This window comes from Mastomys coucha, unplaced genomic scaffold, assembly GCF_008632895.1.
Source record: "Mastomys coucha isolate ucsf_1 unplaced genomic scaffold, UCSF_Mcou_1 pScaffold1, whole genome shotgun sequence".
Classification (NCBI taxonomy): domain Eukaryota; kingdom Metazoa; phylum Chordata; class Mammalia; order Rodentia; family Muridae; genus Mastomys; species Mastomys coucha.
This window is the reverse complement of record NW_022196891.1, coordinates 70,340,291-70,368,258: the sequence shown is the minus strand read 5'-3', so window position 1 is coordinate 70,368,258 and position 27,968 is coordinate 70,340,291. Positions and strand designations below refer to the sequence as shown.

The window sequence follows — 27,968 nt, the reverse complement described above, 5'->3', positions numbered from 1 at the left end:
TAACCCTGAAATCAATCTCTTGGTCACTATGATGCTCTATTTAAGAACACCCCATATCATGGAGGATAATCAGTGAAATGCTTTGAGATTCCTCTCTGTTGCCAGCCCATTCCTACTTAATCTGCTCACTGGCTCAGTCTGTCACTCTCCCTGTGATTCACTGTGATCCACTATCTGATTGGCCCTTTGCAGATATTTTCTGAGGCTCTTCCTCCACTGGGTATTGATATGGCTCACAGCACAGGAAGGTAGATGTGAACCTTCATTTATGGAACCAGGAAATCATAATTTTTAATGCTTCCCACCTTTGGTCAATATTCCATTTTTATAATCATTGAACATTAACATTTCTCCTTTAAAGGCACACCAGTCCCCTTTTTGATCACAGCCGCTCGGACCAATTCACTGAGTATTTTGTTTTCATTATAGGGCTTAGTAAGAAAACTAATATTTAAAATTCATTGCACGGCATCTAGCATGGGAAAGATATTTAATACATTCTTCCTTTTATTAGCTTTATTTGTTAGATAATTTTAATATAAGCACTAATATGAGCTGGGCTACAGCAATGGGAAGCCTGTATAAGATCAATGGCTGGTGTCTCACGACAGTGCACTTTGACTAAGCTCAGCCCTCTCCTAGGAAAGAGCAGGATCCTGAAGGAAGTTTGGTGGGGAAAGGAAGCAAGAAGGAATGGAAAAGGGTCTTGGTTTGAGGTGGTGGGAGAGTAATGTTTGAATTCCTTGATCCTGGAGAAGACAGAGATAGATTATACTTTGCACATTGTTGAAACTTTATTAAAGGATTCGGGTATTCTTCTTTCCTGAGAAAGAGGTCCTCCAATAAAATTGCCTGGAATGCTGTCACATTACTGTGGCTCAAGCAGCTTCTACACAGGTTTTTCTGAAGTCTCCACATCATCCGAAGAGCTCCTACTTATGCAGGAGCAGGAGTGCACTCCCTGAGAGGTTCATGTCTGCTCTGAAGAGGATGAGTTTGCTAGAGAGATCATTTTTACTTGCTTCACCATCTAAAGGATACACTTAAGTGCTCAACACTGAGATGAAGAAGGTATGTTAGAAGCAACAACAGCAAAAATAAAAACAAAAACAAAAACAAAACAGTTAACAGGTTTAACTAAAAGTTCATCAGGGCTTAAAAACAAGCTATATGACTCTATTCATCCATAAATAAATAAATATATAAATATATAAATAAATAAATGTAAACAATTTACATTATGACCACCAAAAAGAATAGACCATACTCTAATTACCAAAGAGTGTTGTTAAGTTAAGCAAAGAAGAAAGATAAGAATTCAAAAGATATAGATAAGCACCAAATTAATAAGAACTTCAATTACCCATCTTGATACAGTTCACATACAATACATTTTTAACCTTAAATAAAAACACTCTCCACGTTTTACATCCATCCTTGTTTCTTAGACTCAGTTTGTCTGCAACAAGAACATGTGCTTTGAGGCACAGGAACTTTTTGGAACTCATGAAAATTATATTTTAAACTTATTTGTGTCCCTGTGATTATTATTATTGTGAGCATTCATTTGAAAATATTATTCTGAGAAGGAATCAATAGACTCTGGGTGCCAAAAAAGAAAGGAGGGAAGAAAGAAGAAAAGAAAGAAAGAGAAAGACACAGAGAGAGAACAAAAAGAAAGAAAGAAAGAAAGAAAGAAAGAAAGAAAGAAAGAAAGAAAGAAAGTTTTCTCTCTTTGTCTTGAAAGTTTTTTGTGATATGCATGCATGCATGCATGCACACACAAGACTGTAGATTTTTTTAATCTGAATACGTATGTACTTAATATAATAATAGTATCACCCTGCCCAGAATTAGACCTGTTGCCAGTTCCAGGGAGACTTAATCTGTATTTTTACTTTGTAGCATATAGATATACAACTCTAATAGCCATGCATAAATATTGGGAATTTTGTTCTACGGTGTCCTTGAAGCTGAACTCAAAGTGAGAAACTTTTAACGGAAACTTTATTGTCCTGTAATATGTCTGAAAGAGAAGCATCAGATCTTAGCCTATTCACTTCCTGCTCCTTCCAAAATCAGGAACCAGAACAACCAGTATGCTGCCTTATTCTATATGTTCTATAAAACCAAGGTCCGTATAATATTGAACATAAAATGTTGAAAAGCCAGTACACCTGTGTCCTCGTGGTGTATGTGTCTCATAAATATCACTCTCTCTAATGATCAGGGACAGGGCTAAGTATACAATACATCTTACCAATGTTTCCCTCCTGTCAATTCTATGTGGTTGGTAATGAAGAAATTACATCATAGAAAGGCAAGGTAGTGTTTGAAACATGTTCAGTTGCCAATTAAAGACTTAAGATTTAAACCAAGGCAATTTGGTGGGAGAGTGCATACAGGTAACTAGGTAGACGGACACAATGGAGTGTCTATTCAGTCAGCACATTGGGATCAAGTACCTGTGGGTTCATAAGACTTACTCAGGAACTCCGTAGACTCACCAGAGTTCCTCATCTACAGACAGGATAACATGGATCTAGTTTATCCATTTCTTGGTTTGCCCATTACTTTCCTCATTCCAAGGGATGGTTTCTCATTTAACAGCTGCACAATGAGTTGTCACTGGTAGCATTTTAATTGAGTTCCTTCGGTAAAAGGTGTGTGTGTGTGTGTGTGTGTGTGTGTGTGTGTGTGTGTGTGTGTTGTGTTGCATGTGTATGGGTGCCTTTGAAAGCCAGGAAAAGCATAATACTCCCTAAAACAGGAGTTCCAGGGTGTTACAACCTGCCTAATGTGGGTGCTGGGAGCCAAACTCCAACCCTCTGCAAGAGGAGCCAGTGCTCCTAACCACTGTGTGCCATCTTTCCAGCCCTTCCCTTCCAGTTCTAAAGACTAATTTTCCTCTAACTAGAAAGAGGGAAACAGGTAGAATTTTTCACAGAAAGAAATATTTGAATGGAGACCAGCTGTAAAACACGCATCTAATACCTGATGCTTTAAAAAACAAAATAATACCATCCCTCAAACCTAAAGGTAATTCTAATTGGAAATTAAAACTTTGTAGATTTCAAGCTGATATACTACCTAGGCAAGTGCTACCAAATCAGCCAACTGGATGTTGTTAGTAGAACCCAAGTGATTAAAGCATCAAATAGTATGAATATTTTCTGAATGCAGATGAAAACTATATGCTGGGGAGATTGTTCCTAAGCAGTGTTACAATTCTTAGGTACTTCCTAACTTATAAAACACACAGGATAATAAAAAACATTCATAGGTGACCTAATTTTTTCTCAGTACTGGACCAGCAACTGAGCAAATGTAATTTACCTCACACTCTGTTATAGTCTGGAGGTGGGTGGGCATCTGTGATTTTTTTAAGTGACTTCTCTTTGGGATATGGCACAGGCCACTCAGATGCAGATGAGGCATCTTGTGGCATCTTAGAGCTGAGGGAGGGGTCTGCACCACGAGGAGCTCTAAAGCGCACTGACTATAAGCTCTGCCCATGAACATCACTTCTAGCCAAGGGCTTCACACTTGCCTTCCTGTCTTCCTACAGATGCAGGTGTGGGGTGAGCATGCAGAGAGCACTCAGAGCAAGGAGAGCTGTATTCTAAGCCTGCCGGGGAAGAGGCAGACAAACAGGATGCAGTGGTGGGAGAAGGATATTAAAATGCTACGTTTTTTAGGCTTTTTAAAGATCGTCTGTACACATTACAAAAGAATTGGAAGTCTAGGATGTGAACAGACGCTCAAGCTCTACCCTCAAGTCAGACCCCTCATTTAGGGTGTGGCTTTCTCAAGGTACCAAATTGCCTTATGCTTCCGATGCCTCGCTTGTCAAATACAAGAAGTGATGACGGTACCTGTACCTGCCTTGAGGGCATTTGTGAGTGTTAAAAGAGTTAATCTAGTGAGGCGCTTAGCATAGAGCATGACAGATACTGCACCTATTAATAGAAGCTATTACTGGTAAGGTGAGTGTTTTGTATGGAGGTTTTGCTCTTAGGGAAGAGAGAATTGGGTGAAAGTTTTCCCAGAAACAAAATTTGGATGGAGAATTGATGCCAAAAGTATTTCTAGCACCTAATATTTTATTGACATAACACCAGCTCTCTGAGCTGATGAGAACTATCATTAGACTCCAGTGACACGTAGGAGACTGTCCTCACAAGAGAGAAGCAGCTCCAACATCACTCAGGCCTGCAGCGATAGGGCAGGAGCCAGAGGTCATTGACAGATGTGGTTCCAGACAGAAATCCCTGTTTTTCATTCAGCCATGTGTGCTATGGACTGGGGTTATTTTAAGCCTGCTTACAAAACCGAAACATGGAAACAACCTACTCTTAAAGGAATCCCTTTAGTCAGTCAGAAAATAAGACCAGAAGAAGTCTTGGCCCAGCACAGAGCATTTGCATTTTAATAGGTGAATCATGAATCCTAATCTTTCAGAACTGGTGGTGGTTACGCTGTACGGCAACCAGTGTATTTCTAATGGGTAAAAGAAGTTACTAGGGCGGAGGTGGGGGGTGGGGGGAGAGGAGAGACAGCCATAGCCATACATGGAGGCTCAGGCCTAAAATCTCAGCAGTTAGAACACAGAGGCAGGAGGGTCACCTGACAGACTTGCGGGCCAGCTTAGTGCACATAAGACTCTGAGCTGATGATGACTCTGTCTCAAACAAACAAACAAAACACACAAACAATGAGGTGACTCATCAGAAAGTGCTTACTTTGCAAGTATGAGGACTTGTGTTTGCCCTCCCACACCCATGTAAAAATTGTGACCTAAAGCACCCTCCCTAACTCCAGTGCTGAGAGAGGGAGACACGAAGATGCCTGGGCTAGCTGGCCAGATGCGTAAGTGAATCAGTGGGCTCCGGGTTCAGTAAGAGATTCTGTCTCAAAAATAAATAAATAAATAAATAAATAAATAAATAAAGGAAAATAAAGGGAAATGTGAAGGAAGACACTGAATATTAACCTCTGGCCTCCAGATGCACACACGCATCTATACCTACACATAAGCACAGATACATATAGAGACATAAAAGGAGGAGTGGCACAGCACTGACAATACCGCCCAAGAAAGGGGGGATGTGGTGAATGGGTATCTGCAGAAAGCCTTGAGGAGTGAGTGTGTCTGTGTGTGTGTGAGTGTGTGTGACTGTGTGTGAGTGCTAAGTATGAGTGTGTGAGTGTGTGTGAGTGTATATGTGTATGAGTGTGTGCGACTGTGTGTGAGTGTGTGAGTGTATGTGTGCGTGCGTGCGTGTGTTTGTGTGTGTATGTGAGTGTGTGTGAGTGTATGTATATGTGTGTACGTGCATGTGTGTGTGAGTGCATGTGTGTGTGTATGAGACTGTGTGAGTGAGTGTAAATATGAATGTGTAAGTGTGTGTGAGTGTATATGTGTGTGAGTGTATGTGACTGTGAGTGTGTGAGTATGTGTGTGCATGCATGTGTGTGTGTTTGTGTGTGCATGCATGTGTGTGTTTGTGTGTGTGTGAGTGTGTGTGTGTGAGTATATGTATATGTGTGTGCGTGCATGTGTGTGTGAGTGCATGCATGTGTGTGTGACTGTGTGTGTGAGTGTAAGTATGAGTGTGTAAGTGTGTGAGTGTATATGTGTGTGAGTATGTGACTGTGAGTGTGAGTGTGTGAGTGTGTGAGTATGTGACTGTGAGTGTGTGAGTGTGTGAGTGTATGTATATGTGTGTGTATGTGTGTGTGTGTTTGTGTGTGTGTGTTTGTGGGTGTGTGTTAGGAGTTGTTTGTTTTAATAGCAAGTTTAAGGAAGATAATTGTGAAAACAGAAAGCCACGGAGCATACTTTGACACTCAAGATACCAGGCAGCCTTACATGCTAATAACCTCCATTTCCAGACACCTTTTTTAAATGGCCAGTTATATTATACAATTTTATAATTTATTTGTCTTGACTTTGACTTTGACATATAAGTGCAGGGGCATTTTTTTTTAACCTTCTCATGTATATCTGAATTTAACAGGAAATAAGCCTCCATGAGTATCGGGGGAAGAGTGCTCATTCCCTGACCTGCACACTGTCCATCAATCCTCATATTCCAAAGAGACAGAGCAATAGCTACAATGGTCGGCCATAACTCATGGTCCCTCTTTCTTATTATAAAGTTTTCTCATTTTATTACTTCTTCATATTAAAGTTCTGAGTTGTTCTGATTTTATACTTTTTTTTTATTGAAAATAGATTCTTCTCTCGTACAATACATCCTGACCACAGTTTCTTTTTTCTCCACTCCTCTCAGCTCCTAGATCCACTCCCACTCCATTTCCCTTCAGAAAAAAAAAAAGCAGACCTCCATAGACAACAACCAAACACAACAAAACAAGATACAATGAGACAAGGCAAAAAGCCCTCATATTGAGGCTAGACAAGGCACATGTAAGCAGCACACAAAGAGAGATCCAACTTTAGGACCCTGAAATTTATATCATTTAGAGGGTCTCCTCCTAAAAAATGACAGAAAGTAATAAATACAATATTAACTACTTCAATGACTACTTATTTAGAACTAGAAAATAAATCTCAACACTTTACCAACAAACTGGACAACACATGCATTAGGAGATCAAGAAAAACATAATGTGTCACTAATACACACTCTTCCATAGTCTTTTTCTTTTTCTACAAGTTTTGGCTTCATATTATTTGATCTTCTCTTTATTGGAGAATAATTTTCTAATATCACTTTAGCAGGGAATCTACAAGCATAATTCATTCCTCTAGCATCATTGATCAGTGTTTATTTTCCATTATTGCAGCTGGAGTGTATGGCAGCTGCAATTTCAACATGTGATATTATTGTTTGTAGAGCTGCGGGCTTATGCTCATACACGCAAGCATTCTAATGCATCTGGGTGCTTGATTCCCATCACGAAAGCCCAAATCGTTGGGATGTCTTTACAATTTTCTATCCTGTATGATTGAATAAGTTCTTCATATTTTCATTAGGGGGACTCACTCGTATTTTCATCAGGCATCGAAAGAACACAAATCTTCTGCTAATGAAACTAGACATATCTGAAGCTTACAGTTAAAAAAAAAAAAATAGCTTCTCAGGCCAGATATTCTATTCTTGTCTTTCTGTCTCTGCCCACAGATGTGCAGTGCCCTGCACTGGCAGACGCATTTCTCTTCAAGGTGTTGGCGAGCCTTCCATCTCTGAGTTGTGAAGGCAGGAGAGCCAGCTTTAGAGGAAGGGTCTCACACCTACACTAGGAAGGACTAGAGTGGATCACTACACGTGAGATCTTAAACCATCTATTACACTAATGCAGAGCTACATAGCTCCGCGGCTAGTGTTCTTGTCTGAAGCTCAACACAACCCTCAGCTACTCCCCCATCAGCCACAGGAAGAGAAACTATGGTCTAGGGAAGTCTGAATGGCAAAGGCAGTGCTTTTAGAAAATTATAGCCAAGATACCAGGAAGAGCTGTTGGAAAGGCTGGCTCCAAAGGAGGGGGGGATCCTTTAATCAGCAGACCTGAGTGGGAGATCAGAGACCTTTGGAAGAATACTCTTGAAGGAGGTTTTGGGTACCAGCCCCTTCTTTCCCTTTCTCTTTGCTTTCCTAGCTATCATGAGACCAGCAGCTTCCCCAGGTCCATGTGCCTGCTATGATGCTCTGCCTTATCGCAGGTCCAAAGGCAACAAAACCAACTGACTAAAATGTCATAAACTGTAAGCAAAGTAAAAGCTTCGTGTTTTTCAGTTATGGGTACCCAGAAACAGAAAGCTGACTAGCAAAAAATCTTAACTTTGTAAATTATATAAATATATAAATTATTATAAATAAACATACACTTGCATATATTTATGAAATATAAATCTAATTTATATGTATACGTTCTAGCAATTATTTATGTGTGCTATAGATAAATTAATGGATGGTTGATTTTAAATTAAATTTATAAAATATAAATATATAAAAATATATGAACATTAATCAGAGTCTTCACGAGGCTGTGTAAGAAAGCAGAAGCCTGACTTTCGTTAACTTTGTCATAATTATCTACTAGCCGGTTTATAATCAGTAGATGTCATATCAGAGCAACAGCAGATGTTATATGAATGGGCAACAGCAAACAGGGCCTAACAGGGCTGGACACCACTGGTCTAGGTGCTGAGGAAGGGAAACCAGCCCTAAAAGGAAAAGCAGGGTTCTGAACACAGTCTGCCCGACTTGTTCTCCAAGACTGTTAATACCAACAGACAGTAGAGGTTCAAGAAGACGTTAAGTCAGGGATCTGGTCCTGGATTAGAACTTGAGGTCTGACAGGTGATTGGAATAATGTGATGCTGACTATTACAAAGAGGTGCATTGTCACAATAGTCAGGAACATTCTCTGGCAAGAATTTAATCCAGTTTTTCATGAGGAAGAATTTGGATTGTTTTTGTTTTGTTTTGTTTTGTTTTGTTTTGTTTTTTAAGATGACATAGGCTCATTTTCATGGGTGACCAAATAAAAATAATTCTACAATTACTATGGTTTGTTTACATGACTAGTTAATAGGTTACTATTTTACTTTTTATTTTTAATTGTAATTTCCACCTGGTGACTCAAATTGTGTTGATAAACCTGTAATGGAGCTTTCAAATTGTTCAATAAAGAGAAGAAAGAATAAGCCAACACAGAGCCCACATTAAAAGGCTCCAAACACAGAGTGGTATTCCTTATCATGGCTAATAAAAAGTCTTTATTGTACTACATATTATTATTACGCAGAAAAATGAATGTAGAGAATCCTCTATTTACATGACCCAAAGGCCAACATTAGAAGAAATGTGCAATAGTAAAATTGAAATAAAATTATATTCTTAATTTCTAAATTGGGATTATACCAATTCACTAGTTAAGTAATGTCATAATAGCAATGTGTAAGAGAACAACATGTAATTATGAAGGTCTGTCTCATTAAAGTTGGAACTTAGCTATAGCTTGTTGGTTAATTACATAGTCTAAAATCCCTGAAAGGAAAATCTAAGCTGTGAAGTTCAGTGATAGCATTCTGTACATTATATTTTCTAAACAAGAAGTTCTTGAGTTTGAACTATAAAACCTAAGGAAATAAATAAAGAAAATACAGGCTCAGATTTGACGCTGATGTTTCTACCATTCCACCCAACACAATCTTTTGTTTCAATATAAGAATAAAATTAATCACATACATTATTTCTTTGTCTTGGATACATATCTACTTATATAAAAGCTACAGCGTTACTCAGTGTTACTTGCTGATGATAACATAAAAGGAAATAAAAAATGACAATTTCCCTTTTGAGACAAGTCTTCTGCTAGCTGACAAGCAAGTAAACAACCAAAATGGAACAGTCTGCATTTCACTAAAGTGCATAGAAAGGAAATAATGTCCCTGTGGAAGCACAGGGCAATCTATTTTAAAAGGGAAGCCTTTCAATGAGAAGACATTAAAGAATGAGATAAGATGCACACACCAAAAGCTGAGATGAGAAAATATCAAACAGTGGGGAATTCAAAGTCCCCATAGCAAGAAAGTCCATTGTGACCCAGAAATTAAGAGAACAGTAGGATAGAAGCTTGGAGAGCTAAGAGGTGAAAGCATAAAATGAGATGGAAACTGAGAAGAAGGACAGATTGTGAGTGTCTGAAGAGCATGGCAAAGAGCCATGTTCTCTTTGAATGGTCATGAAAAGCTGTCTGACTTTGAAAAGCAAGGGCATGTGCCCACATGTAGATAGGCATGTGTTCACATGTATAACTATGTATTCCCATGACTAAAACATTTGGAGGGTTTTCAGATAGATAAATATGTGTATACACATGTGTGCACACATGTATACAGAAAGATATCAAAGTAGATATGCACAGAGGTATACCTGTAGTCATAAGAGGTATAGACTTACTGGATTTTAGGAGTCTGTTAAATTATGACTTCTTTGAAATAGAATGTGATGATAAGTTGTCCTAGAGCAATGCTAGTGGAAGGTTGATGGGTTCACATCAAGCATTACGATTGGCATTAAGAGGATTTATGGGCAGATTGGCAGATGGGGAAAGTGTAAGCATAGTTCTTAATTTTCTAGCTCTAATATCTATGCTAATGGTGACTCTGTTTATTATGGGGAACGACTACAGATCAGGAAAGTACCAGTTTAAGGAGAAAAATTAAGTGTTCCAATTTAAAGAATTTGTGCTGCGGCATCCTTTTTACATGATGCTAATGCTAAACAGATAGTTAATGAAGTTTAAGAATTAGTTGTTTTTTACTAGAAATGTAAGGTTTTAAATCACTGGCACATATTTGTTGTGACTGAATAAGATGAAGTCACTTATTGAGAGAAAAAGAATGGGGAGAGAGGGAGGGAGGGGGAGAGAGAGGAGGGATGGACAGAGGGAGGGAGGGAGGGAGGGAGGGAAGGAGAGAAAGTATTAAAAGAAAGCAAATCCCAGGATAGAGCAGTAAGGAAGGCCGACATCTCAAGGATGGAGGAGTGAACAGGTCCAGAAAAGATACTAGACGAAACAGCTCAGAAGATAAGAGGGCCCTCAGCAGAGATGTAAAAAAAGCACAATTACAGAAAAAAATGGTTCATTTCTGAATCTTGCCGAGAGATGAAGTAAGATGAGAAGATAAACGACACTGTGCCTGGCAACGTGGAAGTCTCTGGGAACTAATGATGGTCATCTCTGTGGAGGGGTGCATGTGGAAGCCAAGCTGAAGTGAGCAAAGAAGGAACTCCTGGTAGATAATGTCAGAGAAGCTTTCCAGTGGCCTGGAGGGACTGGAGGATGCAGGGTCAAGGTGAGCTCTCACTTGAGAGAACTTAGATGACATTTGATAGCTTCTGATGAAGAGCTACTAAACAGAGACAGAGTAGAAGATTAGACACTTTAGTCTTTCCACAAATAAGGGAAGCTGTATTTACTCATAAATATTTCTTGAGAAGAATACAGGTATTTCTGCCATAATACACTGATATGTTTAAATTTTGAATCTTTGTAACTTGAAAAAAAAAAGTGCTAAGAGGATAATTCCTTAGGAAAAACTCTCAAATCATACAAACTCCATTTCCAAAGCACGAACATTTGAAGTCCAACAAATAACTGAAAATATAAGTAAGTTTCGAGTAAATAAAATCAACAGTGAATATAGATAAGACAAGATCATTCCCAGTGGTTGCTAGAAGGAAATTAAGAGAGAAAATATGCAAAATGCCAGAGGAAACCTTGGAGTTGGGAGGCATTGTGAGTGGACTCTGTACATAGTGTATTCCACAAGGTTTGTTTTTAGAAACTCTTGTACATAGTACAACACATTAGCATGCTATGAAAAACTGTGTGAGCTCCCTTCTAGACTATAATATCCTTTGACTTACTAATAAAATAAGAACTTACTTGAGTTTCATAAAAACACATTGGAGCAAAAAAAAAAGAGTGTAAAGTTGAATTTTTGTTTTTGTTTTTTTGTTTAGATTTTTTTTACTTATTAAACAGCTTCTATGTGCATAGCAACATACTGAGCCTGATGTAGAGTGCAAAGATGTATTAAAAGGGTTTTTTTCCTTCTAAATATATTGCCTTGAGATAAAAACCTTGAGTTTTATAGGCAAAAATAATAATAGGGAGATTGAAGTGTGATTTGGTAAAAAATAATAAATATCAAACAATTACAATGATTCATAGCACTTGGTGAGTATTTAGTGAGTGTCAGACATTGAACTTTAACTGCTTACTCACAGGGAGCCTATGAAGTGAGTTCTGCGCGTGCTCTGGTTCTCATGAAAAACAGAAATCAAGGTCACACAGGGATTGGCAGACTCAATATCTGAAGCTTAGAGATGTAAGTCTGAATGGCCAGGATCTCAAACACGGGAAAGAAAAGCATTTGACATATTATTTCAACATGATTACTATACAAGTTGATGTGAATAGACCCTTCTTACTATCTTCAATAAATTGACATCTCACATTTAAAGTTTGCCTTAATTATAAAGCATTATATTACCAGTGCATTCAAGAGTTGATAGGAAATAGGAGGGAAGGAATGATGAGTTCCCAAAAAGGGTGCAAGGACTTAGCCTATACAGTCACCGTTTCATATGCCATCGGTTTAGTTGTCCTGTAAACTAAGTATATATAATAGAAAGTGAAGAAAGCTTAAGGCTCAGACTTACTTACCCCAGGAGAGACAGGGATTGGTGGATGGGTCCTATAATAATGAAAGGCCATGGAGTGAGCTCCATGCAGTGAGAGATGGGTGAAATGATGGAGACCCTAAAATGGAAAAACCCAAAGAACAACATTTAAACAATAAGTAAATGAGAAAAGTAATTCAGTAATGTCAAACTAACAGTGACACCTAATACAAAGGAAACCCCACTGCGCCTTCACCTTCTTTTACAATGTGGGGTTCATATGCAGAACAGCAGTTATGACAAAACAAAGAACAGACAGCTGTTCGCTACGGATAGTTACCCTAGTTTCCATTCTCTTTTTCTCCTCCTAGACAAGTGGATGATGTAAGAAGATAAGAAGTATAGGTTCCCACCTCCCAACACACATCAAGACATTGGAACTGTCAGCTTATTCTATGCAGGTGGCAAGTAGAGATGTATATGATAACTGGACTGTGCATACCATTTGAAGTGAAATTTGAAGTTAAAATTTGAAACCACAACAGATTTGAGTTTATTAACATCAATAGACTATTTTATTAGTTATGAGAAGCAACTAAAAGGGCTTGGGATTAGCCTACTGTGTCATTGAACAAGTCTACTGCCTTATAAGAATAGGTCCACAGCACTAATTTTGGGGGAGAGTAGAACTGGGTGGATCACTTTCCTTTTTGTTTTAATTTATTTCACATTCCCTATTACAATTTCCCCTCCCTACTCTCCTCCCATCCCTCTCCATAAACTCTCCTCTCCCCTGCCCCAATCCATTCCTCCTCCATTTCTCTTCAGAAAGGGGCAGGCCTCCAATGGACATCAACCAGCCATGACATATCACTTTGCAATAAGTCTAGGCATCTCTTCTTCTATGAAGGTTAGACAAGGCAACCCAGTATGGGAAAAAGGGTCCCAAGAACAGGCAACAGAGTCAGCGACAGTCCCAAATCCCACTGTGAGGAGTCCCACAGGAAGACCAAGCTACGCAACTGCAACATAAGTCAGGCCCATGAAGGGTCTCTGGTTGGTGGTTCGGAGCTAATGATTTCATGTTTAAATCTCACAAGTTGAGACTTTCCAAAACAGTGTTTCTGTGAAATGGAAAGGTTGGACTCCATGTGCTCTGAGGTCCTCAGTGGGTCTAACACACACGTGTGTCCTAGCAGTGGGGAGTACAGGGCTTCAAGAGGCCAGCAGCTAGTTATATGGACAATATGGCCCTGTGGTGGGGCCCAAGAGCAGTGATGAAGGCTGCCTGATGGGTGAGTCCCTCATTCTTCCCTCTGACTTGTCGGGGTGACAGTTCAGAACATACAGAAACCTTGCCTTCTATGCCTCTGTCTCAAAGCTGGTGCCGGTGAAAAGAAAAAGCAGTGGAAGGCAGAGATAGATCGGAAAGCAGAAGCTGAAGGGGAAAAATGAGTTAAAAGCAGAAGAGGGGACATGAGCAGGATTGATGTGAGCATGAAGGACTTGTATGGAAGAGGAGTTAGTTCCTAGTCAGTGTTTGCCAAAAGTCCTAAAGTATTAAAACAAAATAAATAAAATAAAATGCCAGAAACATTAAATAGAAAAATGATCTAGAGAAAACCAATTTAGACTGAGTAAATGCTACAGAATGGTTTGTGGGGACTCTGTGTGTGTGTGTGTGTGTGTGTGTGTGTGTGTGTGTGTGTGTGTGTGTGTGTGTGTGTGTGTTGGTGGGTGTGTGTGTGTGTGTGTGTGTGTGTGTGTGAGAGAGAAAGAGAGAGAGAGAGAGAGAGAGAGAGAGAGCTAAACCAGAGTGATGGAATGAAGAATGAACAATATCAACCCATATCCAGCATTCCAGCATAGATGAGGAGAGAATACATGAGATCCCACCCCAGCAGAGGAGTGATTGACAATTGATGCCTGCTAGTGAAGGGAGACTTGGTTTTTCCTTAGAGGTATGGTTCTGGAAGGTTGTTCATATTCCCATGGATGACCTCACACTCATGCAGATGTGAGCAGCAATAATTAGACTCAATGAATTTTTTTAAAAAAGAAAAACACATAACAGGAATTTCAGAGAGGACATCTGGGAGGGATCCCAGAGGAACTGGAGTGGGGAATGAGAAGGAAATATGATTAAACACATGGTGTTCCTATATGAGAAAGATTAAATTTTTTAAAATTATCTATTTTAAAAAATGTTAGTGTAGTCTCCACAGACAAGACTGTTGTGGATAGCCCTGGTGCTGTTTGTATTTTGATGTTAATTCAACTTCTCTAAGAGGGGCTGCCTATACAAGGAGTGAATCAGTACTCAGGATTTCGATTTCATGTGACCCTTCTAATGAACAAAGAAACCAGTCACTGGATGAGCAGGCAGGACTTCCAGGTTGGAGTGAAGAAGAGAAGAGGAGGAGAGGGTGAGGACATGGGCCTCTTGGATGGGACAGCAGGAACAAGAAGATGTAGCTACAAGTGATCTCTGGTTTAGATGATGAATCCGCCAGGCCTCACCACCGGAGGATTTAGGTTTGTTTAATATGGCTTACGAGATTAGGATTCTAGTTGTTGCTCCCAGCAACTGGGTTACCATTTATTCTGAACTAAGTTTGTGTGGTGTTGTCCTTCACACAGTGGCTCAACTGGGTTCCGAAGAGAAAGGTACAGTGGCAAAGTGTGGTTTGCAAGAAGTGAACCCCAAGAGGCCATGGGAATTTTGAAGCATGGGGTTGGCATGGTAATGACCTGTCAATGGGAACTTAGCAAGCTGGGTGGAGAGATTTCGGAGCTCTGAGTCAAGAGAGTCTCCACAGGATGAGAACAGGCCAGCCATGCCCGACAGTACCTGGCTGGCCAGCCTGCCAAGGCCTGCCAGCATGGCGTGAACTGCATTTTTATTATTTCCCACAACACAAGACTCTACATCTCTACCAGGTACTCCCCAAATCACAGTGGTAAGCCCACTAGAGTTGGCTATGGCCCATGCCTACGACTCTAACGAAGCTCAAAGTAGCTTAGACTGTTAACATGTTCATTTAAATATTTGTGTACACATTGCACAGTCATCCTCTGAGTGTGACATTGTCCTCTTCATCAGAGTACCTGTGACTGCTTACAAAGGACCCGCAAAATCAGGCCTGTTGGCTGTTGACAGTCCTTCATAGAAAGAGAATCTACAGAAGGTCATCAGACCCTCACCTGATGTCTCATCCAGTCCCTCTTGAGCTTCGAATTTTTTACCTAATTGAACACAGCCTCATGGTCTGTAGGGTATAAAGTGTGGAAGATTAACATAACAATCTGTGTAGCTAGGAGAAGTCGTCATCCTTGCTGGGGTGACACTGTCACTGGTACAGCTACTTTGGAGTCATCCAGTCTCCTATAACAATCATCTAATCCACATTTTCTAAGTAAGCCAAAAAACATTGGTTTCCCCAAGTTGGACTTCAGTAGGATCATATTTCTTTGGCTTGTCAATGGTATCCTATATGGTGAGTCAGACATTGGTCTGTGTTTCCATGGGGAAAGAGCTCCTGCAAAAGTACACAAGTCATGCCCATGTCAATTCTCCTTCCTGTTGGATATGTGTACACACTGTATTAAAATGTATACTGGCATTAGTTATTGTTTTCATGGTAGTTCAGTCTTCCCTAACCTAGCATGTATCACAATAAAAACAGTGTATTTTCTCATCTGGGTCCTCATGGTGTACTCATTGAACTTAATACATACACGTATTTGATCAACTTCTCATTACCTGGAGCTTACTCTAGTATAGAGAATGTTCAAACCTTCAATAAATACTTATTAGAGAAATAAATGAGCAATTAACACATTGATTACGTCATCGAGATACTGCAACCAAATAAATCCTTCTCTCTTCCTACAGGTGAATATTTCTAAACGATGTATACACATTAAAGAGCACGAGAGAGCACTGGACCATGCTTGATCTCCAATTCTTCATCCTCTGTTTATGCTACCAACCTTGTCTGTGCATCTGTGCTTAGAAAAACCAGCCCCAGGACATATTTTTTAGTTAATTTCTATGTTAATTAGCTTCGTAGACTATTTTTCTCTATGACTGATAGCCTGTCGGTATTTTTTCAAACTATGTAAAATGACTATAATCCTCTTTCCACTGTTCTAACCATTGTGTATTTGACGATGAATTTAATTAACTGGAAATATAGCACAATAAAGTAAATACATGAAAAAAGGGATGAAATTCTTTGTGCTGCCAAGTCTTAGTCTGTGGTTGCTCATCATCCCAGTTATATGGCCGAAGAAGTTGGCTTGGCTCTTGCTTCTACATCTTGTTTATGAACAAAATCCCTAGTGTTCAAAGCTACAAGCAATTTGATTCTGTTCGTGGCAATGTACTTGTATACAAATGTTATTTTGAAATGATATTTAGAAATTGTGACCATAATGAATAGACAGAAAAGATTCTTTATTCTGTAACATTTCTCTTCTCTTCTGAGTGCAACCATTTAGGCCTTATTTACATAGTTTTCTCTCCTTTTTCTGCTTAGGGGATCACTTATAAATCAGCTGCAGTCTTCTGACATAACTCCATCCCACTAGAATTCCCCATCATCTTGTATCCATGACAATTATAAAGTACAAATTTACTGGATCATGACTATTTGTAGACATGTATCATTAACAGACTGAGGGAGTGATTTTCACTTTCACCCACTGTAAGTTAACAGTAGATGCAAAACTAGATCATGAGGATTTGAATTTCAATTCTTGTTCCTGGCTTACATCTGACCTAAATGATGTAAGAAACTTCTATTTAAAACAAAACAAAAAGCAAACAAAAATGCTTCCACCGAATGGAGATTGAACGGAGATATATGAATGACATAATTAAGAAATTAGGAAATCTAAAAGTCCTATAGAGATATTCTCCAATGAGAATTACCTAGATGAATCTCAAGACAAAAAATTTCAAAGGTGTTTAAAGAAGACGCAAAGAAACAGCCCAATGGGACTTAAAAGAATTACCTTGAAGAGAATAAATGGCTGAGTGATGCCTAAGAAAATACGACCGTGGGGCTGAATGAAGTGATGAAGACAATCCAGAATTTGCAAACTGAAATCAATAAATATATAGAAATACTAAAGAACTCAAATGGAGTTTGTGATAGTTACTCTTCTGTCACTGTGAGAAGACACTGTTATCAGGGTAATTTCATCCTATGAACGATGATGCATTTACTTAGACTTGGTGTTCCAGAGGTATACAACTTTATCACCACTGTAGAAGGGAAGCAAGTGTGGCAGCAGGTATGGGAGCTGAAACAGCTGACAGCACGTGTCTGGAACCATTAGGGAGGAGCAGAGAGAGAACTAAAGCTGGCATGAGACTAAACTCCAAACCTTCCACCAATGACAAACCTCCAACAACAAAGGCATACACACCTCCTGAAGCCTCCCCCAAATGTGTCACCAGTTGGGGACAGGCATTCAGATGCTCAAGACGATCAGAGACATCTCTTTCAAACAACCACAAAGTCAAAATTTTCAATGACTCAACTAAAACTCTCAAGGGAAATAAATGAATTTCAATTTCCATCTCAAATAGAGAGACTAGACTAAAGAAGCAAAGAATATGAGCCTTTTCGTAAACTCAGGAAAGGAACATGCAAGAAATGTGGATCACCACCAAATGAATTATAAGCATAGATATAGAAGAAAATGCCAGTGCAGGGGTATGAACCAGATACTCAGCAAATCAGAGAAGAAAATTTCTCCAAACTAAGGAAAAATATACCCACACAAATTCAAGAAGCATCTAGGACACCAAGCAGAAAAGACAGAAAAGGAAACCTCCAGATTATATAATAGTTAAAACACTAAATACACAGAACAAAGAAACAATATTAAAAAGCTGCAAAAGAAAAACCACAGGTCATACATAAATGAAAAAAACAAAGTAACAGCTTTCCTCCCCACCCCAGTGGAAACTGAAAGTCAGAAAAGCCAGGACCCATACACTCCAAATTCTAAAAGACCAAAACTGCCAAACTGTATTATTATACAAACAAGAGCAAAACTATCTTTCCACTGCTTAAGGAGAAAGAAAATGCAATTCTTGTTCCAAACAGGCTGAAATAAATCATAGCCAGCAGACCAGTCCCAAACAGCATACAGAAAGCTAGAGTTGCGACTGATGATGGCAACAAGCAGCCAAGAGTCTGGAGGAAGATAACAAATGACTCTGTAATTACCGAAATGCAAAGTACAAAGAACGCAAACATCAAGAAGGACCGCAATCAGCACACACCTCTCAATAATAATTTTAAATGCATATTTTTATTTCATTCCAGTCTACTGCAAGAGGAGACCTCTCTGATGAGAGTTAAGGCAATAAACTGATCTATGCATATATCAGTATGGTATTAAGAGTCATCTTATTCTTATATTCACAAAGCATAAAAATAGCAGATTTTTCATTTGAAGTCCATGGCCTATCTAATAACAGTGCCAGAATATCTGAAAAGGGAATTAGAAATTATTATTACATACTTAAATTATATATAATTATATATACATATATACATACAAATATATACATATATATACATACATATATATAATTTAGATGAAGTTGTGTTACCTGAGCTGACAATGCTTTCTTCCAAGAGACATAGACTATCTAACAAAACCCCACGACCATGTATGAGAAACTCCCCTTTGAGTTTTCAGTCAGGGGAATTCAAGAGACTCCTAAAACTGTGTAAATTATTTCTGTTACTTGCTTGCCCCCTAGAGATTGAAGGTAAGTTACTATTGCTGAAGACACTATGCACTTCAGACACAGGGGAACCCAGGTGGATATTACTTGAAAGCTTCTTCCCCGAGGACTAGATTTTATATTATGTGAAGGTGCTATGCAAACTTCCAAGAGAGGGAATCAACTAATAATCATACCTGCCTTTGATTCCTATAAACTAAACAATGACCAGTTGACCTGCATAACAAGATGTCTTTAATGGTGCAGTTTCACCACTAAAATTCTGGTGGTAAGCAAAAGCTCTCTAATTGAATGTTAAGGCCCACTCAATGAGAGATAAATCATGCCTGGTCCTGTAAACCTAGCCAAGTAACTATTACTAACAGGGTTATGGATCTTAGACGAGAATCTATTACTATCACTTTACTAAACCAGCTTAATTCCTAGTTGTACTCCAAATCCTTATCTTTATAGCCACAAATAAGTACAGTTCTCACCCATCGTCAAAACAACCTCTCTTTAAAACTAAGGGAGGTCATTACGGAATACCACAATCAGCAGAGATTCGGAGAATACATGTTTATGGGGTACACAGAACCAACAGATAAACCTGCATCAAGGCACATAGAGCTAGGGCTTAGAGAACATCACAAAAGAGAGGGCAGAAATATTATACAAGCTAAACAAAGAGAAAAATCTGTTGTGAGATTGTGTCTCCTAGAAATGACAGGGAAACAACACCCACAATACCTCAACAATGTGCCTGCCTAAACAAGATCTGAACAAGTACAATATCAGAAGACATGCTAATGTGAAATCTCACTGGGTCCTACCTCTAGACAAAAAAACTACAGACATCTAATAACTGATGAAAGAAAATTATTCTTATGCAAGGAAAATCTCCCTAATTGATTATTTAATATCAAAAGATCAGCCCTGAAACCATATACATACAAGTAACACTAAACAGATTGGGGGGGTACACACGCACACACGCATACACATCCACATGCATTTTTGTTAAAACAGCAATTTTTAAAAGGTCATGAGTTCCAGAAGAAGCAAAGCTAGGGGTATATGGGAGAGGTTGGAAAGAGGCAAGGTAAGGGAGAAAATAATGTAATTATATTCATATTTAATTTTTTAAAGACTATAAAGAGAAAAGATCAGTTAGTTCCTCCATGGTATAGGATTGACAGTCTTCCTACACATAGATCAAGTAGACAAAAGAATAACCAGTAGCCAACATCAAATTAAATGGAGAGAAACTTGAAGCAATCCCACTAAAATCAAAGAAACTAAACAAGGCTGACCACTCTCTCCCTACCTATTCAATATTGTAGTTGAAGTTCTAGCTAAGCAATTAGACAACAAAAGAAGGTCAAAGGGATACAAATTGGAAAGGAAGAAGTCAAAATATCACTATTTGCAGATGATATGATAGTATACTTAAGTGACCCCATAAATTCCACCAGAGAACTCCTAAAGCTGATAAACAACTTCAGCAAAGTGGCTGGATATAACATTAACTCAAACAAGTCAGTAGACTTCCTATACTCAAAGGATAAACAGGTTGAGAAAGAAATTAGGAAAATGACACCCTTCACAATAGTGATAAACAATATAAAGTTTCATGGTGTTGACTCTAACAAAGCAAGTAAAAGATTTATAGGACAAGAATTTCAAGTCTGTGAAGAAAGAAATTGAAGAAGACCTCAGAAGATGGAAAGATTTCCCATGCTCATGGATTGGCAGGATTAATATAGTATAAATGGCCATCTTGCTGAAAGCAATCTACAGATTCAATGCAATCCCCAACAAAATTCCAACTCAACTCTTCATAGAGTTAGAAAGAGAAATTCTCAAATTCATTTGGAATAACAAAAAAACCAGAATAGCAAAAACAATTTTCAACATTAAAAGAACTTCTGGGGGAATCATCATCCCTGACCTCAAGCTGTACTACAGAGCAATAGTGATAAAAACTGCATGGTATTGGTACAGTGACAGGCAGGTAGATCAATGGAGTAGAATTGAAGACACAAAAATGAACCCACATACCTATGGTCACTTGATCTTAGACAAAGAAGCTAAAACCATCCAGTGGGAAAAAAGTAGCATTTTCAACAAATGGTGCTGGTTCAACTGTCAGTCAACATGTAGAAGAATGGAAATTGATCCATTCTTATCTCCCTGTACAAAGCTCAAGTCTAAATAGATCAAGGACCTCCACATAAAACCACATACACTGAACCTAATAGAAGAGCCTCGAACACATGGTTACAGGGGAACTTTTCCTGAACAGAACACCAATGGCTTATGCTCTAAGATCAAGAATTGAAAAATGGGACCTCTTAAAATTGCAAAGCTTCTCTAAGGCAAAGGACACTATCAATAGGACAAAACAGAAACCAACAGATTGGGAAAAGATCTTTACCAATCCTATATCTGACAAAGAGCCCAATATATACAAAGAATTCAAGAAGTTAGACTCCAGAGAACCAAATAACCCTATTAAAAATGGGGAAACGACCTAAACAAAGAATTTTCAAGAGGCAGGTGGATTTCTGAGTTTGAGGCCAGCCTGGTCTACAGAGGGAGTTCCAGGACAGTCAGGGATATACAGAGAAACCCTGTATTGAAAAAAAATTCAACTGAGGAATATCAAATGGCCAAGAGGCACCTAAAGAAATGTTCAGCACCCTTAGTCATCAGGGAAATGCAAATCAAAACAACCCTGAGATTCCACCTCACACCAGTCAGAATGGCTAAGATCAAAAACTCAGGTGACAGCAGATGCTGGCAAGGATGTGGAGAAAGAGGAATGCTCCTCCATTGCTGGTGGAATTGCAAGCTGGTACAACTATTCTGGAAATCAGTCTGGCAGTTCCTCAGAAAATTGGACAAAGCACTACTGGAGGACCCAGCTATACCACTCCTGGGCATATACCCAGAAGATGCTCTAACATGTAATAAGGACACATGCTCCACCATATTCATAGCAGCCTTATTTATAATAGCCAGAAACTGGAAAGAACCCAGATGTCCCTCAACAGAGGAATGGATACAGGAAATGTGGTACATTTACACAATGGAATACTACTCAGCTATTAAAAATAATGACTTCATGAAACTCACAGGCAAATGGAAGGAAAATAGAATATCTAGAAAACATCATCCTGAGCGAGGTAACTCAGTCACAAAAGACTACACATGGTATGTATTCACTGACAAGTGGAAATTATGCAAAGAGTGTGGAACACCCATGATACAACTCACAGACCACATGAAGCTCAAGAGGAAGGAAGACCAAAGAGTGGATGCTTCAGTCCTACTTAGAAGGGGGAACAAAGTAATCAAGGAAAGTAAAGGGTGGGAGGCGCTTGGGAGGAAGAGAAGATGGGGAGGAGAAAAAGAGAGGAAGAATCAGGTATGGGGGGAAATGGAGGAGATGTACTGAGGGTCAAAAAATTGAGCTGAGGTATGTAGCAATGGGGGATGAAGAACTTGGGTTAGCAAGCATAAAGTCCCAGATGCCAGGAAAACAAGAGCCTCCCAGGATCCCACAGAGATGACATTAGCTGAAATACCAAACAAAGGGGGGGGGTTGTAGAACCTGTCAAGACCATATCCAGAGGCTAGGCATGCCCCCACCCCGGTTGAGGGATTGGGCCACCCACCTATCTCCAATATTCTAATCCCAAATTGCTCCTGTCTAAAGTAAATACAGGGACAAAGAGTGGAGCAGAGACTGAAGGAAAGACCATCCAGAGACTGACTCATCTGGGGATCCATGCACCCTACATGCAGACACCAAACCCAGACACTATTGCTGATGCCAAGAAGTGCTTGCTGACAGGAACCTGGTACAGCTGTCTCCTGAGAGGCTCTGCCGGATCCTGACCAATACAGATGCGGAGGCTCTCAGCTAACCATGGGACTGAACACAGGAACCCCAATGGAGGAGTTAGGGGAAGGACTAAAGGAGTTGAAGGAACCTTATCTGGCATCAGTGGGAAGGGTAGCCCTTGGTTCTGTGAAGGTTTGATGCCCCAGTGTAGAGGAATGCTAGGGTGGTGAGGCAGGAGTGGGCAGAGCACTCTTATAGAAGTGGGGGGAGCACCCTTATAGAAGCAGGGTAAGGGGTGTTGGGATAGGGGGGTTACAAAGGGAAAAACAGGAAAGGAGATAACATTTGAAATGTAAATAAATAAAATATCCAATTTTAAAAAAAGAACACAGAGGATTTGATAACATGACGGGAACACAAGTTATTAGATTTATAGCATTGTATACCACACAGAGAATATATATTTTCTGAAATATTCATCAAATTGATGAAGTGGTCCCTGTGAAGCTCTTAGTGTTTTAGGACACTGCTACTTAGATGTGGTCCGTAGACCAGCACTGGTCAATAAACTTTGCATACTTGCAAGAGGGAGGCACAACATACCAGAACACATATCAGTTATCGCACTCCACTGGTCTATGAAGTATGTGAAAAGCAAAGAAGGTAAGAAGACATTCTATAACGTTAAATGTGTTTCAAGTATGATTAAAAGTGAATAAATTCAATGTCAAATTATAAAACTTAAGATACTTATAAAATATCAAATAAAAGGCAAGCCAATAGAATGACACACAAACGTTAATTATATTAATAGAAAGAAAAGGAATGACGTTGGATAAAAGTTTGAGTTTGTTCTCTAAAATTGCCAACACTATAAACAAGGTCGAAGGGAAGGGGCAAATACAACCATTGTAGAGGCTAAAAAAGGCTCTAGACAAACAAGAAATCTGAGACCAAGGATCCAGAGCTCTGAGCTCAGACTGTGACGATATAGTTTTCAGACAGTAGAAAAATTCAGAGCTGTAGGCTGAGATTTGCTGATGATGACATCGGGTAACTCAGAGTAGGAGAAAGACAAATGAGGCATCCCTGGGTTTACTTCAACTATGGAGTAGAAATATGACTACTTCATGACTATGGTAAATGACTCTCAAAGCCAGAACTCACTACGCCGAGACCACTGAAAATCACTTTGAAAAGCTATCGTTGCAAGCTGACAAATCAGAACACCTGTTACGTTCGTAACTCGTCCTCGTTTCTTACATGGAAACTGCTGTATTGATGAAAAGTGGGTTATTGACCCGTAGGATGTGGGCAGTCTAGAAGGCCAAGAAGTGGAGGATACTGAGTCTCTCTACACGATAAAACAATTCCCATTCCATATGCCTTGCTGCATTTCTAAAGTTATAAAGCAAGCCCTGCTGTGCCTGGCCTTTCATTATTATTCTACAATCTCCAGAATTAGTAGCCAAGATGGGGATGAGGAGAATCAGATTAAAGAAGATGTGCCTGCTGCGAAGGATTGTGGACATCTCCTGATATCAATGGATGCATTCATCAGTAATAATGTATTGAAGTAAAAAAAACTAATTGTTGAAATATATCAAGTTTGGAAAATCCCCTGGATTGGCCTGAAACAACATTAAAGTACAGAGATCCCAAGCCAAACAAAGCAGGAAACCTTCAGAGACTGCCGAAGGTGGTATTATTGGATATGTAGTATAAAATAATATACTGTATGTAAACTAATAATATAATAATCATACACTATATGGTACTTATATAGTATAAAATAAAATTCTCTGATACATTCATGCATACATTTACAAGGAAAGAACTGAATATTGAAAAAATAAATTGCCTGAGATGGGGATATGGGTTTTTCTGTGGTACAGCCATTTTAGGCAATATCTAAAATCAAAACGGAATGGGAAGAATCCTGGATATGGCTTTACGTGGTAACAGAACAGGGTCACTTGAGGTAAATTGGGCCTGAATGTTAAAGTTTCCAAGGGTCTTTTGGTAGTGCTTCTATGTAGAATTGATTCTTTAACTGTCTTACCTTATGAATGCAGTGAGAATCCTAGAATTTTGGATTCTTTAAAAAAAAAACACAAAAAAAAAATTTATAAGAATCTATGTTTGTTTTAATCCCAGGTGTAAGGATATGGGGTTGCTTCCGCCTGTTCCCAACGGCTGACTGTGATTTGTCTTGTGCTCTAGCAGAGGCGTGGTTTTGCAAGCTGCAAATAGTTTCTGTGATCATTTGATGTTTGGAATTCTGGGGATTTTTCAGAGGATACATAAATCCCAGGGCTGCAAAGGTGAGGTTGGTGATGGGTGGTTGTTCAGGGACAGTTGTTTGTAGTTTGCCAGTAACCACAGTCAAAGAAGAAACAAAAGAAATTAGATTCAGGGATCTCTATTTCTCTCCTCTTCCTTCTATCCTTCTTTCTCACCTATCTAGTGATAAGAGGTGAAGCCAGGGGGATAAAGGGTGGGAAAAGAAGAACTCATGAAGTAGCAAAGGCCAGCGACCCACGAAGTCTCATTAGAATCTCAATTGACTTGTACAGTCCACAATGTGAAGGTGGGGGAAAAAATAAGCTCGTAGACAAATGAATAGACAACATCCTCATCCCAATACATTCAAGTACTGTGTGTATGAGATTACCTCTCCTGATTCTCAGACCCAGGCTTATGAGGCTAAGGGAAATTTCCTATGATTGGGAAATGACTCATTAAGAATGGCTTCTGTGCTGATAAGTGCCATGCAAAACTTCAGAAGTACTACTTTGCCTGCTATAGTAAAGTGAAGCCCAAGTTGCATTCTGGGTAAGTATGAGCACATTATCATGACCATCAAAGATTTGAAAGCTACAAGTGTGTTAATACCAGTTAATTTCTTCCACTGCACATTTTTTATAATATGAGGGATGAACTCCAAGGCCTTGTATAAGTCGGGCAGGTACACTACAACTGGGGGTGTATCCTTACCTGCTAATTTATTTTTTAAAAATGTTTTAGTGACTCTGAGATTTTAGTGCAATGTATTGTGATCTTATTCATTCCCTCCCTCAACTCTTCCCAGATCCTCCCCACACCTCTCCCTCTCTCCCCGCCCACCTCCACCCACTTCCCTCCTCTCAAATGCCTACAGTTCCTCAGAATAGGACTTTACAGGCACCTCCCCTCCCCCAAGCTATTCACCTACTAATTTCTATTTCATACATTGTCTTCTGTTATTATGCAAAAAAAAAAACATGAAAGCAATTTGTCACTCTGTCACTCATTCCTGCCTTGAAAGGTCCAATAACTTTGACAATGATACTGTTTGACGATCTTTGAACTTACAGTAGCCTTACTCACTCAGGACCTCATACCAGGGTACTGCACTGGTGGTGTTACATTGATAGGTCCTGGAAATAAGAAGTGGCAAGTGTTCTCTAAGTTTGATAAGACCTATATGGTAAGTCCACACAATGATGAAGTACCTGTGAGTCCAGAGTGGGCATTCAGAGAGTCTAATCGCATATACGCCAGACATAAATTCCCATAGAAATCCCTGCATTGGAGGCAGCATCCTCAGCAATCAGGAGCATTTTGTTCCTGCCGATTACTCTTTGCTCATCCAACACTAAACAGACTAATAAACTGAAGGCTTAGTGACCAGGTAGAGAATATGCATAGGCTCTTCTCATGAACCTTTATTTGCCAATCCTAGTTCAACTAATTTAATGCTGAATTCACCATTCACAGGCAGAGAATGACATCATTCTCTGTCATCAATGAAGCAGAATTTTTTTCCTCAGGACCAAACGTATCAAGAATCAATATTTCTGTCTCTGTTTATCCTCTATAGGCCAGGACCACCACGCTGTTTTTCATAATGGTGCCTCTGCCAAAGGAACACAATTCACAACAAAACAAAGTGGAAACTGATACCTATGAGAAGCCATTTTCTAGGGTTTTTTTTTTCTTTTTTCTTTACTAAGTTTTTACTATTAAAGGACACATACAAACACAAAGAGCACCTTTTGGCTCTTTGTCTTTTTTAAACGTTTATATAAAATATAATAACTAAATTACTACAAAGTTAAAACTTTAATCATTGTATTATTAAATATCGTTTCAATTCATTTTATAATATATTTAATAATTTACAATGTAAAAAGACTTTTTCCATATTTAGCAAATTATTTGCTATTTACTTTAAGGTAAATATGAATATTTAAGTGTACCATAAAAATTGATATTATAACACATTTGTTTGGAACCCAAATATAGCTCTCTGTAAATAACACATTGTTCAATACTATCCTGACAATGATTCTCTCTTAATTTGAATAATGTTTAATATGCTACATAAGGGGTTTAATTAACTGAATGCCACTTAAAAATTTAGTAAGATATCTTGAGGTGAAGCTGCTAAATTATTGCCATTAACTTATACTTCAACAGCAGGCTTCATTATGGTGCTTGTATTTATCAATAGTCCACCATAGGTGCAAATTAAATAGCATCCACTGTGAATAAAATTATTTTAAAAATACACAATGATCAAGCTATAAACCAGGCTTTCTGAGTGCATTCATCTGATTGCCATTAGCCAGAGTGTTCATTGAATATACACTCAAAGAAGACAGAACTGTCCTGTTTCCAAATGAAAAACTAGAGCGTGTTAAATAATTTATTAGCTGCTTAAGTAAATGCTGTTACTATTTTTAAACACACAAACTTATTTGAATGCAGCTGTGAGCCACGAGACGGAAGAGGCTGGTGGTACACACCACCATGAGTCACTAGACAGAAGAGGCTGGTACTCACCAACATGGGTCTAGACGGAAGAGGCACCATTGGGTCTTGGCCTTGGGGTCAGCTCTGAAATACAAGATGGACATCTGTCTTACCAAGTGTCAAACTCTTAACCAGAAGCTTGGGGTGTGGCTTCATTGGCAGGGGGCTTTCTTAGCATGCATGAAGCCCCTAGGATTGATCCCAACACCACATAACTGGGTGTGAGAGCAAAGACCTGTAATTCTGGAATTTGAAAGGCAGAAGGATCAGGAGTTCAGGGTTATCTTTGGCTACACAGGGAGTTCAAAGCGAGCCTAGGATACATAAGACCTTGTCCAAGAAAAGAAGAGAGGAGGGAGGGAAGGCGAGAGGGAGGAGGGAGGGAAAGAGGGAGGGAGGGAAG

The 27,968-nt window shown here is 39.1% G+C and overlaps 1 long non-coding RNA gene across 1 annotated transcript; it reads right to left on the bottom strand.

Annotated features, from left to right (window-relative positions):
- Positions 1-772: 772 nt before the first annotated feature.
- On the bottom strand, positions 773-27,650 carry LOC116071156. Its single transcript, XR_004110737.1, has 3 exons — positions 27,596-27,650; positions 12,211-12,306; positions 773-1,057 (listed from the first exon to the last, which is right to left on the bottom strand). It is a non-coding gene; the product is annotated as an uncharacterized LOC116071156 (long non-coding RNA).
- Between the last annotated feature and the right edge of the window lie 318 nt (positions 27,651-27,968).